Here is an 11,892-nt window from a genome sequence, read left to right as displayed (position 1 = left end):
GGGGTGCTAGGGAGAAGGGTTTGCCCAGGACAAGGCTATGATGTTGTCATGCTAAGATAACAGAGTCTCGCAACTTCCTGGGCCTCCTTGTGATAGCTGTACCTGGAGAGCTGCCAGTGGAAGTAAAATGCAGCTTCTCCTATGAAGATATTCCAGCCCATGGCCTGTGTGTCAGACTTACATCAGCCATAGCACAAATTGGCACTGTGATGAATGGCATGCTTATCTACAGTGGACAAGATGCCTTATATTCTGGGTCTGGGTGTTACCTGAACAATTCACTAAATTTACAATCAGACTCAACAGTGTCCCTGGAGAAACCTCTTCCAAAGAAGAGGCTGGGGGTGCAGTGGAGGTGCTTTCTCCACCATGGCGCCAGTGTGGGTCAGCTCTCCAGATGAATTGCCACGTGTATACTCCACCAATCATCATACCAGATGGATGCAACTGGAATGGGGCATGCCAGCCGCTGATCGGCCCACAAGCTGTCTGGTTAGTCATGATAAAGGAGCCATACCTGTAAGTACTTCTCTGGGTGATTCGTGGGAAATTGTGCAAGGGGTTGACATGGTGGATCAGTCAATATGAAATTAATGAAAAGATATTCCAATTAATTATATTAATCACTATACTAATTATAAATATTATTATATAATTATATAATTACAAAAGCATATCGTTGTTATCATTTATACTAATTATTATATGATATTAAGATTGAATTGATCATTACATTATTTTTACATTAATTATATCAATAATTATATCAATTTTTTTGGCTGGTCCTTGGGCTTGAACTCAGGGCCCGGGTTCTGTCTCTGAGCTTCTTTTGCTCAAGAGTAACACTCTACTGCTTGAGCCACAGTGCCACTTCTGGCTTTTTCTGTGATTAATTGGAGATAAGAGTCTCACAGACTTTCCTGCCCAGACTGGCTTTAAACCATGATCCCCAGATCTCAGCCTCTTGAGTAGATAGGATTACAGGCATGAGCCACCAGTACCCAGCTACATTCATTATTATAGTGATTATGTTAATTATATCAATAACTATAGGTATCTTGATTAACTATATTAAGTAGTGGACATGTATTGTAGCAATAGAAAGATAAGCAGATAGTTGAGACTGAGATCAACCACCAGGAGCCAAAGTCTTCAGTGTTCCACAGAGCAGATCAACAAATTGTCTCTGTGGAAATATAAGATCAGCTTTCTGTGTCTGATTTTGGGAAGCATCTCTAGTTTCATGAATGAATGATGTCACAGCCGTTATATGTGACTAGGAAACTGGCCCAGCAAACTAGTTTTCCAGACCAGAAGTAGAAAATGCCTTGTCTGATGCCAGGCCTGCCCTTAGCAAGTGCTGGGCCCACCAGGAACAGAGAGAAGAGAGAGCCACGGGCCCATGTGAACAGCTTGTATCAGTCCATTTTAGTGTGAGTCACTCTGGCAAGCTTTCTCCCGCCAAAAATTACTCAAGTTCTGCAGCCTCAAGCAATGGGATCAAGGAAGATATTTCTCAGGCCCCCACATCCAGGATGGATTGAAAGGAGGGGACCATTATATGACAAGTTCATCTACCTTCCAACCCACAGTGAACAGGACTTAACGAGAGAATGAACAACATCTTAAGGCAACAAATACTATTCTTAATGGGACTCGCTTCATCGAGAAATTGGGCTATCATTTGTGTGTGTAATTTGTAATGTGTGTGTGTGCGCGTGCTTGTGTATGTGTGTGTGTGTGTGCACGCGTGCCGTGGACCGGCTCAGTCGGGACTACGGAGGATATCTAGGGGAGGAACCTGGAATAGGGGGGGAGATGGCAAACAGACAACTCACACACAAGAGGAGTGGATGCTGAGTGCGATTTAATGCAGAGGATAACAAACTTTTATAACAGAAGTCTTCATGAGAAAGGGCAAAAGGTTACACAATCTTGCTGCATGGCTTCATTTTTGGGTGGTCACCAGCTGGTCACCTGATAGGCACTTGTTTCCGGCTTATCTCTAAGAAATTCAACGATTACGATGTTTGTCACCAATTAACTATTACCTATCTTTATAGAGGCCTTAACTTTCCCATAAGATCTTTCCTGTTTCTTCTTTAATAGTAAACCTCAAGGAGACCTGGATCTAGCAAGTCTCTTAGTAAATAGCAGGAAATTCTTTCTCCTAAATAGTTATCTCAGCAATTGCCATACATTCTTTCCGTTCTACTGAGCCTACAGCTTCTTGTAAATCCCTTACAAACAATTCCTTCTGCTGAAGTGACTTCGTGAAACCCCCAATACTTTTATATTTACTTATAACTTGTCTACTAGCCTCCATAAGAGGGGTTTCAGGGTAGCACTTAACTATGGTGAGTTAGTCATATTTTTAAGACACTCATCAGATATTGGAGTCGTCAACACTCTTAAGAAAGAGCTTTGAATAAGGGAACGTTGACAATGAGTAAGTATAAAGAGCAGTAGAAACAGTAAAAGATTAATAGGCACTCTTATACAGTGAAGAAAAGAAAAACAGGAACACATCTTTCCCAGGGGTTTGCCAGCCTTTCCAGGAGTAGGCCTCTTAGAAGCCCTATTCTCCTAGGTAGACTTCGGTGAAGTCCCAATACTCAGAGATAGGTCTCTGAAGCCCCTTTCTCAGGTCTGAAAGATGGTTTCCCATGCTAAGCAGACTCCACCGGAGTAGGCGTGGCATGCGTGCCCACATACGCGCGTGCTGGTACTGGGGCTTGAATTCAGGGCCTCACACTTGTGCTTAACTTTGTGGTTTAAGGATGGTGCTCTCCCACTTGAGTCACAGATCCACTTCCAGCTTTTTACCAGTTAACTGGAGATAAGAATATCACTCATTTCTACCCAGAATGTCCTAATTTTGTATCCCCTACATCCTATATTACCTGGAAGGGGATTCTGAGATGGGATCTGGAGTGGAAAGGGCCTCTGGGCTGGATTGGCATCCTTCCCATCACAGACTGACCACCCTCCCCTGAGACATGATCACTTTCCTCTGTGTGTGTGTGTGTGTGTGTGTGTGTGTGTGTGTATGTGTGCGCAAGTGCACATGCACCTGCATGCCAGTATTGGGGCTTGAACTCAGAGCTTCAAGCTCTTATTTTGTTTCTTTTTTTTTGCCAAAGGCGAGTGCTTTACCATTTGAGCCATATCTCCACTTGTGGCTTTTTTGCTAGTTACTGGACTGGCTTTGAACTATGATCTTCAGATCTCAGCTTCTTAAATAGTCTGGATTACAAGCATGAGTCACTGGCACCTGGCTCCATTTTCCTTTTTTTGTTTTTATTCTTAAGTTTTTTGGTCAGTGGGGCTTGAACTCAGGGTCTAGGTAGTGTCTCTGAGCTTTTATTGCACAAGGCTAGTGCTCTACCTCTTGAGCTGCAGCCTTACTTCCTGTTTTCTGGTGGTTAATTATAGATAAGAGCCTCTTGGACTTATTTGCCCTGGCCGTCTTTGAATCATGACCCTTTTAACTCAGCCTCCTGAGTATCTTGGATTACAAGTGTGAGCTACCAGCACCTGGCTTCCCTTTCCTTTTTGATGAAGGGTGAAGTGAGACACATTGGCATAGTGTCCCCGTACCCAGGGCCACAGCAGTAAAACGGTGGGATGGAAAGTCTGCCTCAGTTCTTCTGAAGTCCCCTTATGTTTGTGACAGACATGAGTGGTCTACTTGCTGGTTTTATTATATAAGTGACTCGGGAGGCCCATCTGTGTGTTCCATGCTTTAATTAGAGAAGTTGTTTCCACGTCCACTGGCAGATCTCCAGTTGTATTATCCTAACTATTGCTAGGACAACATGTTCCTGGCCTGGGCCATTACACAGCCACCCTGCAATTTCAATGAATGCTGGTAGAGCATATGGTCTTAGGCCTTTGAGTAGCCAATAAAAGGACTCCAGGGTGAGCCAAGCCGGTAGACTAAGGCCACATTCTGTGCAAACATGAGTAGCATATGAAGATGATTACTTTTGGCCCTTCTCCATCAGTATAGGCAACCATGAGGAACTGATGTGATTTGGAGCAACTCTGGATGTCCTCTGAAGTTTTTCTCTAATCCCGTCCTATGAGGTCAACTTCCAAAGTCAGAACTACCCAATAAAGAGCCACATCCAGCAACGGAGACCCTATTGGAGAACATTGGATGTCTGTGTGGTCCCCTTCTGCAGAAGGGATGCTCTCTGAAATTCCTTCCGATTCCTTGTCGCTAGCACACCATCATACTTAAGGGCATGCTCTGCTGTTAGGGTCTGAGAACAAAATGTCACCCCCAGATTCACATGTGGGACACTTGGTCCCCAATGGAGTTTGGACTTATTTTGGGAACTGCTGGAAACTTTAAAGGGAGGAGCTAGCTGGAGAAAGTAGATCACTGGGAGCTTGCATACTTGGTCCCTAACCCGGGGATAGGACTCATTTTGGGGATGTGCTGGTCTTGGTACTCTCTCTCATTCTCTGCTTCCTGTCCGCTTTGAGGTGAGTAGCCTTAGCCCTGTCCCGCTGCCATGATGTGCTGACTCATCATGGGCCCAGAATGAATGGAGCCAAGGATTTGAACTCAAATCTCCAAAACCATGAGCCACAAATAAATCCTTCTCTTAAGTTCTTTCTTTCTGGCATTTTGATACACAGATGATGAAAGCTAACCAGTACAACTGATTAGTCACAGGCTGTTCAATGGTCGAACAAGGCCCTTCCTTTTTTTTTCTCCAAGTGACCCTTCTCTGTTTCCTGTCTACAATGAGGTGAGCAGCCTCTGCCACATGTCCCTGCCACCATGATGCTCTGCCTTACTAGAACCTCAAAGACATGGAGCCAGTAATGGAACCATGAACCAAATAAATCTTTTCTCCTGAAAGTTGACTTCCTCAGGTATTTGGTCACAGTGAGGAAAAGCTGAAGAATTAAAACAAACAGACTTATTTTCACAGTTGCCCAATCATTGTTTCCACAACCTGGTTTTGAGCTAGGACCATTACTTTTTAGTTTGCTCATTTCCCCTTCTCTTGAGAGTGTTACAGTTCCCCAAATTTTCCTTCCTACACTTGTGAACTTACGTTATGATAAAATGTCTTGGGTTGTCATTGGGATGCAATTATTTTACCTTGTTTTGCACATTCAAATGAAATTTTAGAGAACTTCTTCAAAGGCCTGATTTATTCTTTAGACTTTATTAAATCCCTGTTTTAATGCCAAATTAATGTTAACTTAATCTTAAAACATTCTGAAACAGCCCCGAGCATATGTTCGCTTTGTTAGTGATAAACTTGCTCTGAAGCGATTCATTTTCTTAGAAGTCTTTTGTTCAAAGAATTTTTGGAGATTTTTTTTCTCTCTCTCAGGGGCAGAGAATGTTTTACTTGCATATATTCAGTTTCCATGGCTTGACAATAGCTGACGTGGATGGAGCAGGCTGCAGGAGAACCTAAAAAAGATGGATAGTTCCAGTTGTGGGGGAGGGTGGACTATATAGACCACTGTTTCCTGTGCAGGCAGTATGGAGCAGCACGGAGGAGGGTGAAATCTGTCTCATGGGAGGTAGCTGTCCATCTCACAGCCCACAGTATTTAGCTATGTAGTGAGGAAGAGGAATGGCAGTCCTGCTATTTGGCTTACCTGTGATAGGACCAGGGTGACTTTCTAGTCGCCTGCAGAGCCTGGACAGGTAACCCACTGCTACAACAGTCTCTTAGTATCCAAAAGCTGTCCACCTGTCCATGGCTGCCTCAAGCCCGCCTGATGGGTTTTGGAATCTTTATGAGAAGCTATGAGTTTGAAATGTTAAATTATTTTTATTATCTTTAAATAGTTGTACACAGGGGTTAAAATCCAGCATGCTGGTTTATAAGTACAATGCATTTTTATTAGTATCACCCTTCATCATTCTCCCTGTCTTCTGTCTTCTCCCACCCATCCCATCAACTTTTCCTAGTTTCATAAGATATGCATTGAATATGATGATTGCATTCTCCCGCTACTTCCTCTTTTTGGTCTACTCCTTGAAGTACCAGCTTCCTGGTATTCATTTTGTTGGAGGATGAGTTCATGTTTCTAAAGGATCACGCCATTTAAATTCTCCTCTGCATATACCATATTTTGGTTAATAAGTTTTGTTCCCTTGGCATATGACTCCATATGTGTTTACTTTCATATTTATAAATCAGTTCTATCTTCCACATATGAGATAAAATGTACATCTTTTGTTTCTCTGGACCTGACTTACTTCACTTAATGTAATTTTTTTCAAGTCTATCCATTTCTTTGCAAATGATTCCCCCCCTCTCTCTCTGTGTATGATTTTCTTGATCGTTCATTCATTGAAAGGCTTCCAGACAGTTTCTATACCTTCACTGTAGTGAACAGTGAAACAATGAACGTGGTTGTGGCTTTACTCTATTTCTTTTGTTGGTCTTGGGGCTTGAACTCTGGGCCTGGGTGCTGTTCCTCAGCTCTTCAGCTCAAGGCCAGTGCTCTACCACTTGAGCCACAGTGCCACGTCTAGTTTTCTGGTGGTTAATTGGCGATAAGAGTCTCATGGCCTTTCCTTGCCTGGGCTGGCTTTGAACTGTGATCCTCAGATCTCAGCCTCCTGAGTAGCTAGGATTACAGGAGTGAGCCACTGGCTCCTGGCTTTACTCTCTTCTTATTTGTAATCTTTAGGCTAAATTCTTAAGATTAGCATTGCTGGATTATAGAGTAGTTCTATATTTAGTTTTTTGAGGAATTTCCAAACTGCTTTCCAGAGTGGTTGCCCCAGTATATGTTCTTACCAACAGTGAAATAGGGTTTATTTTCCCGATATCCTCAGCAGCAACTGTGGTTTGCACTCTCTTTATTTTATGTTTATCTTTTTATTATTATCTTTAAGTAGTTGTGCAAAGGAGTTGCCATTTAACAAAGGAGTTTATGACTACAGTGCGTCTTGATCAATGTCATTCTTTTCATTATTCGCATCCATTCCTCCCCTACCTACCCCTTCCATCACTCTTCTTAGGATTTACATTGGATTCTTTGTTTATATTTTTCCTTTTTATTGTTTTTATAATGGTGATGGATAGAGGGGTTACAATGATGTAAGTCGGGTAAAGAGGACATTTCTTTTTGGATAAAGTCACCCCTTCAGTCACTGTCTCCCAACTTTTCCCTCCTCTCCCTACCCACAAGTTGTAGAGTTCACTTTTTACTTAGTGTCTAGTGAGTACCACTGCTGCATTTGTTCACCCTTTGTCCCTCCATTTCTGCACCCCGTTTGTACTGTCCCCAAGACAGATAAACGAACAAACAAGACAAAAAGAAAAGAAAAACCTCTTGTTTCCATTTCGTGGAGTTAATTTTGATAACTATTATTTTATATGATCAGAGGCACAGAGGCATTGGGCCTTTGTGCTCCTTCTCTAAGAGTATCTTGCTTTGGTCTCACGCTGTGTGAACGCCTTGAGATCTGTATAGGTTATCATGTCCTGATGTATTTTAGATCTAGCTTGTGCATACGAGAGAAAACATGCACTGTTTGTTTCTCTGAACTTGGCTTACCTCACTTAACATGATTTGTTCTAGGTCCATCCATTTCCCTGCAAATGACATATTATTCTTTCTGGTGGCTGTGTAAAATTACACTCTGTATAGGCACCACATATATATTGGATTCTTGATTGTGTTTTCCCCCTTTTCTCCTCTTCATCTATCCCATTCCTCTTGACCCCACCCTGCCCCATTACCTGCTTCCTGGTGTTTTATTTTGCTGAACTTAAAGTTTGTCTTTCTAAGATCTACGATCTCTATTTGAGATCTCCCTTGAATCTACTATATAGGTTACCATCTTGGATCCTTCCTATGGTTTATATTCTTAATGGTGGCTATTCTAACTGGTATGGAATAGAATCACAGTGTGGTTTGACTTTTTATATGCAATTCAAAAATATTGGCAAATAAGTCAATACTTTCTGATCACATTCCTCAGTACTTCCCCTCCTTTGCTCCTGCTTGTCTGACTTCTCTTGACATCTACTGGATGGGCCATAATGCATCTTGTTGCTGAAGTCTGGCCCACATGGATTCTATTTGTCCTTGATCTGCTTCTTTATGTCCTCACTCCTCCATTAGCCTGCCGGGTGCTGCTTGGTAGCCACTTTGCTCCTGTGTCTAAGTTTGTTCTCTAAGAACTCTTTAATCCCTCTAAGTAATCGAGGTATAATTATAACTATCACAATGCCACCTCCAAGGACCGGGGTGAAAATTAATGAAGTGCTTCTCACAGGCTTTCAAGTGTTGTCAGAAGAACTTGCTACTTTCTCACAAAGTGATATTCATCCCCTACTAGGTGGAAATTAAAGAAATCATAGGGCAATGACTCTAAAAGACTGACAACCCACTATATAGGCCTGAGTCACCTTGTCGAGGTGGAGGAGGGTGGATCCCTTTATAAAGAAGATACTTTTAGCCTGGCCCTGGTGGCTCATGCCTGTAGTTCTAGCTACTCATGAGACTGAGCTCTGAGGGTCATGGTTTGAAGCGAGCCTAGACAGGTGAGTCTGTGAAACTCTTATTTCCAATGAACCACCAAAAACAGCTGAAAGTGTGCATGTGCCAGTTTAAGGCCCAGGATTGCCACACACACACACACACACTCTCTCTCTCTCTCTCTCTCTCTCTCACACACACACACACACACACACACAAACTAAGGCACATTTTCTGAATGGGAACAGGAGATAATTTTTTCTTTTTGCTATTTTTTGTTTCTTTTCTTTTTGTATTGTTTGTTCATTTATCTGTCTTTGTGAGGGTAAGGGGGCACAGATGTGGAGGGACAAAGGATGAACAAATGCAGCAGTGGTACTCACTGGATACTATGTGGAAAATGAATGCTGCAGTTTGTGGGTGAGGACAGGAGGGAAAAACTGGGAGAGAATGAGGGAAGGGGTGATATTGTCCAAAAAGAAATGTACTCATTACCTGACTTATGTAACTGTAACTTCTCTGTACATCACCTTTACAATAACAATGCAAAAGGAAAAAAAGAAAAAGTTACAGATCCCAAAAAACAAAATGATCCAAGAAACAAAAAGGCAAATTCTCAGGTTCTGCTCTACTCTACAAAATCAAATCCTGGAAGGATAGGGCTTGAGACTTTGACATTTAGTAAACAACCCTCTGGCCTCATTTATGAAAGTTTGAGGACACTTGAATCTTCAGAAGGCTACAATTAGTGTTCTTAAGAAAAAAACTGTTTGGAGGTGGGAGGGAAGGAATGGTAGGGGGAAAACAAAGGAGGAGGTAACAATGCTTGATAGGAAGTGTATTCATTACTTTGCTCATGTAACTGTAACCCCTTTGTACAGTATTTTTACAATAAAAACATATTTCAAAATCTGATTAGTGAAAAAGAGTACTGTATTAGGAGGAAGTGAAAGAAATATGACAGCAATTCAAGTAATATAAGCAGGTTTTAGGCAAAAAGAGCCTGGGATATGTGCAGAAAAAGGCTGGGTAGGTTAAAGGAAGAATGGGAAGGAGGGACAAAGGGAATAAATAGAATTGGAAAGGTTGGAAAAAACAGTTTCACAATACAAGTCAGGTAGACCAGTTGTCTGCTCTCTGTAGTGATCAAAGTGGTGAGAGTCTATCTCTTCTGAAGCATTACATTTCAAAGTCTGGTTCTCAGGATCTTGAAACTGTTGCTTCTGCCCTGACATAGTGGCAAGAGACTTTGGAGGTAGAGATCAAGAGGATTGAGATTTGAAGCCCAATTAATAAAAAAAAAAGTTAGTGAGACTCCATCTAAGTTGGACATGGTAGGGTGCAGCAGGGATCCAAGTTATAAGGAAAGATGTAGATAGGAAGATTGAAGTTCAAGCTAGCCCAGGTGAAAAATGTGAGATCTTATCTTAAAAAGAAGTAAAGCAATTGGGCTGAGGGTATGAGTCAAGTGGTAATGTGCCTGCCTAAGAAGTACAATGCTTTGAGTTCAAATGCTGATACTGCCAAAAGAAAAAAGGAAAAGAAAGAGAAAGAATGATACTCCTGTGCTTCAGGTGATCTATCTTGGAAGCTAGAAGTCCTTTTACATAAGTTCTCTAAGGAAGGCAGGCCAGGGGCCCATATCAAGCATTGGCTAACATGAAAGGTAAAGATTTCTGGCCATACTGGGCTTTCTCAGGCAGTGATTTGAATGGGATTTGGGCTGGACTCAAGCCATTTTAGACCCAGCCTTGTCTTGTTGAAAGTCAAGCTGGAGTTTAGTCAATGATGCTTTTTTGGGGGGTTGTTGTTCTTATGCCTGTACCAGGTATTTGAATGCAGACCCTTGCACTTTTTTTTTTTGCTCATGGATGGTGCTCTACCACTTGAGCCATGTTGCCAGCTTGACTTTTTGCTCATTAATTGGAGATGGAGTCTTATGAACTTTTCTATCCCAGATGGCTTGGAACCATGATCCTCCATATTGGCTCCTCCCCAAGCAGAGCATATGCTGTTGCTTTGCTTAGAGGCAGCCAAAATGAGGAATGGAAAGGTGAGGCTCTCAGCATAGGCTGGGGGAGTCATGTAAAATACAGTATCAAGGCCTTTGGGCGGAGTGGTGCAGAAGACTGGTATGCATGTCCACCCAAGGGTCACTTACTGCTACCATTCTCCCCTCTCTAGCTGAGGTTACCATGCCTCTCCTCTCCCTGTTCCATGCTGCCCAATGGCGGCATACAGGCAGATGATCTATCTTAATTCATGGGAGAGGAAGGCTACTGTGCCCTCTCAGAGGCAGTCTTGGCAGCTGACCATCTCTCCTGGGCTAGTGTGTGTGTGTGTATTGTGCAATTTGAAAGAACACAGGGATTCTGACACCCTGGAGGAGAGGGCTAAGGTTAGAGGATTAAGCTGTTTTTTTTTTTTTTACCAACGTCTGCAGCCCTTCCTGGGGAAGAAGGTTTTCCAGACTCTAAGGACACAAGAGAGTACCTTGAGGAAATGCTGAGCAGCCCCCTGAAACATGGTCTGTGGCTTGCTTTGTCTACTATCTCTGTGGACATTTGGCTGACTTCCTCTTAGGGCTATTCCTGCAGACTAAGCCAGAGAGCACAGGTTTGGAACTACAGCCATGCCCTGCAGACCTGCAGGAGAAGGGAGCTACTAACCTCCGGGATCTAAGCCAGGCTCACAAATGCTTCTGTGAAGGGCCAGAGAGGAAACACTTTAGGGCTTAGCAGTCATGTGGCTTCTGTCAAAACCACTCAGCTGTGGGTCAGTAGCAGTGGAGGGAGGGAGAGAGAGAGAGAGAGAGGGACAGAAACAGAGGACAAAGATGAGGTCAGAGAGAGGGGAGAGGAGGAGGGAGAGAGAAAGATGGAAAGAGACAGAGAGAGGAAAAAAGAGAGAACTAGGGAGGGAGAGGAGAGAGACAGAGGGAGAAACAAAAGAGATGGAGAGAAAGAGAGAAAGAGAGAGAGGAAAAGAGAGACAGACAGAGAAGGGAGAAACAGAGGCAGAGAGACAGAAAGACAGATACACACAGAGAGCCAGAGACAGACAGGGCTAGAGCCAGAGCCAGAGAGAGGAGAGAGAGGTAGATACAGAGATAGACACAGAGAGAGGTGGAGAGAGGGAGATACAAAGAGATGGAGAGAAAGACAGAGAGAGGAAAGTAGAGAATGATAGACACACAGAGAGAGGAGAGGGACTGAGGCAGAGAGATACACAGAGAGAAGAGAGGAACAGAGGCAGAGAGATAGACGGAGAGACAGAGACAAAGACACACACACAAAGAGCCAGAGCCAGAGCCAGAGAAAGGCAGAAAGAGACAGAGAAAGATACAGAAAATCAAAGGCACACACACACACACACACACACACACACACACACACACACACACACACACACACA

This window comes from Dipodomys ordii, unplaced genomic scaffold, assembly GCF_000151885.1.
Source record: "Dipodomys ordii isolate 6190 unplaced genomic scaffold, Dord_2.0 Scaffold92, whole genome shotgun sequence".
In the NCBI taxonomy this organism is placed as follows: Eukaryota; Metazoa; Chordata; class Mammalia; order Rodentia; family Heteromyidae; genus Dipodomys; species Dipodomys ordii.
Note: the sequence above shows the minus strand (reverse complement) of the source record.